The sequence below is a fragment of the Pan troglodytes genome, chromosome 4, assembly GCF_028858775.2.
Source record: "Pan troglodytes isolate AG18354 chromosome 4, NHGRI_mPanTro3-v2.0_pri, whole genome shotgun sequence".
Lineage (NCBI taxonomy): Eukaryota > Metazoa > Chordata > Mammalia > Primates > Hominidae > Pan > Pan troglodytes.
In genome coordinates, this window is record NC_072402.2 from 96,073,292 (window position 1) to 96,076,529 (window position 3,238).

The window sequence follows — 3,238 nt, forward strand, 5'->3', positions numbered from 1 at the left end:
AAATAGCAAATGCAGATAGCTACACAAATGTGATCATTCTTATTTAAATAAGCTACACTGGAAAATAAAAATAGCAGCAACTATAAAAATGAAAATAACGATAGCTAATATTTGCTGAGACTCTGTCTCAGTTGCTCCCTCTGGATTATATGTTGCATTTAATCCTTACAATACCCCCTCTGAGATATATATTATCTGTCAAAACTCATGCTACTACCTTTTTCTGTTTGCATAAGCATTCTAAAACACTCTATTGGTAATCTTTTCCAAGGCATTAAGCATATTCTGCCTTGATTTCTGAGTTATGTGCTTGCTTATCTCTTTTTCCTGATTATAAACACCTTGAGAGCAGGAAGCATAACAGCAAAATAACAGTGCTTGCTATTTAAGTGAGAATCAACAAATATTTACTGGATTAAACTGAATTAATTTGCATTGAAATGTAGATTGCAAATGTGCAGGAAAAATCCAAGTTACATGGGAGTTAATTAGCAAGTCACTGCTCAAACTCCAGGTGTTTATATCAATTACTAGAACATGGATGTGGTTTTAAATTTAAGCCAATTTGCTCTTTCTACATTTCTATTCTACCATAATTTGAAAGTTTGTCAATATCATCAACTATTGCTATCCTGTTAAAGGATAGGATGACTAGAAATCTGAGACTATCAGGGTATGAAATGAGGAGAAGACCCCAAAGCATATAATTCCATGTAGCCAGATATTGCTATGCAAGATTATTGATGCAGTAATTAATGCAAATATCGCAGGTCATGGGAAAAATTTATTATACTGAATTCATTAAAATGTTACTCTAACAAGCATTTTTGATGTTCTCTTTCTTATTTTTACTTTCATTTTGTAGGTATTGTCCTGGATCATAGTTTTTAATGACTTTGTGTCATAAAATATAGTTTGCTTTGGACTGCATTGAAAAGGTGGATAACTAATTTGTTGGCAGAGAAACATACATAAGGAATAAACGTAACTTTCTCAGGAACTTAACTGAAGCATACTGCTGCGCAATGCTAAATATGCTGTACCCACAAGTCATTCTAGTCATTTTCTGTCACATACTGCAACAATATTCTGAAAAGATATTTACTATTACTTTTTTCTTATATAGTTTTAGATAAAGAGACCTGGATAGGAAGTGTTGATATTGTTATCCTAAGGTCAATAATTATATCATTTTTGGAGCTAATGTTGGAATTATGAACTTTTATTTTGTACATAACTACAGGTCATAGAACAATTTACAGGAGTGTGAAACTTCTTGTAGCTACTTATATAATCTGTTTCCATTTTCTATTACCAACTATTTCTAATTTGGGAGAAAAATTATTCAGAAAATTACTACTTAACTGGAAAATCTTTTTTTTGTTTGTTTTGTTTTTTTTCTGGCAGAGCTACCTGAGGTTTTATTTTGGACAAAAAAATAAAGCAACTAAATTGTTTTGCAGCTGGAGAAATGGGCAAGGGGGGTCCCCAGGCAGTAAACTCCCTGGCAGGTGAGCTGAGGACTAGGGCTGAGCCTCAGGTGGGTCCCCCGTTGCCTGTGCTACTCTGCACAACGGCCTCCCTCCCGGGCTCTGGGGCAGCCGCAGGAGGAGTAGGCTGGGAGGGGCTTCCGCACCTGTCACTTGGGCAGGACGTCAGGACCTCAGAGGACTCAGACACCAGCTTCCCATCGCGGGTCTCAATCTTCTTCACAACCACGCCCCTCGTGGAGCCTGTGCGGCTGAAGGAGCTGGAGCCCACGCCAGAGCAAAAGCTGGAGCCCAGGCGGTAGCTGCGGCTGGGAGTTGTGAGGCCCCCATAGGCTGAGCTGAGCCCACTTGCATTGCCGCTGGTGGTCTTCCTATGGATGAATACTCATGTTCTGCATCCCAGACTCCAGCCAGCTCTCCTCGCCCTCCAGCAGCTTCCTATAGGTGGCAATCTCAATGTCCAGGGCCAGCTTGACGTTCATCAGCTCCTGGTACTCACGCAGCTGCCGCGCTATGTCCTGCTTGGCCCGCTGCAGGGCAGCCTCCAGCTCGGACAGCTTGCGGTTGGCATCCTTAACGGACAGCTCCCCACTCTGCTCGGCATCTGTGATGGTGGCCTCCAGGGAAACTTCTGGCCTTTGAGGCCCTCAATCTCAGCCTGGAGCCAGCTGATGTTCCGGTTCATCTCAGAGATCCGAGTCTTTGTGCGCTGCAGGTCACCCCCATGCTTCCCAGACAGCGTCTGCAGCTACTCATACTTGATCTGGTACATGCTGTCAGCCTCAGCCTGGCTGCGGTTGGCCATCTCCTCCTACTGCGCCTTTACCTCAGCGATGATGCTGTCCATGTCCAGGGAGTGGCTGTTGTCCCTGGACAGCACCACAGACGTGTCCAAGATCTGGGACTGCAGCTCCTGGATCTCCTCTTCATATAGCTGCCTAAGGAAGTTGATCTGGTCAGTCAGCCCTTCCACACGAGACTCCAGCTCTACCTTGTTCATGTAAGCTTCATCCACATCCTTCTTGATGAGGACAAATTCATTCTCCGTCTCTGTACGCTTATTGATCTCATCCTCGTACTTGTTCTTGAAGTCCTCCACCAGCCCCTGCATGTTGCCAAGCTCCGCTTCCAGCTTCAGCTTCTCCTGGCCCAGAGTCTCCAACTGCCTCCTAAGGTTGTTGATGTAGCTCTCGAACATGTTGTCCATGTTGTTCTGAGCCATCTTCTGCCGCTGCAGGAGGCTCCACTTGGTCACCAGCATCTTGTTCTGCTGCTCCAGGAATCGTAACTTGTCTATGAAGGAGGCAAACTTGTTGTTGAGGGTCTTGATCTGCTCCTTCTCCTGGGTGCGCACGGCCTGGATGTTGGGGTCCACCTCCAGGTTAAGGGGACTCAGCAGGCTTTGGTTGAACGTGATGGCGGTGATGCCTCCCATGCCGCTGGCCCCACCATAGCCTCCACCCAGACCACCCAGGAAGCTGCTGCTGCTGCCCACTCAGGAGAAGCTCAAGGAGCTGATGTGGGCACTGGGCCCACTTGTGTAGGAACAGCTGCTGAAGTCCTGGGGGCCAGAGGTGGACACCTTGTAGGACTTCTGGGTCACCCTGATGGACAAGGTGGAAGCAGGAGTGGAGGCAGGCGGGTGGGCTAAACCAGACGGAGATCCCAGAAAGAGCAGAGAAGCTGCTTCTTGGTGGAAAATCGTTTTATACTTTAGGATTTGTATTCCAAAGTATCAATAGTTTTCA

At 45.5% G+C, this 3,238-nt stretch overlaps 1 pseudogene; it reads right to left on the reverse strand.

Moving 5' to 3' along the window:
* Window positions 1-1,536: 1,536 nt before the first annotated feature.
* On the reverse strand, window positions 1,537-2,978 carry LOC461964 (keratin, type II cytoskeletal 8-like; annotated as a pseudogene).
* Between the last annotated feature and the right edge of the window lie 260 nt (window positions 2,979-3,238).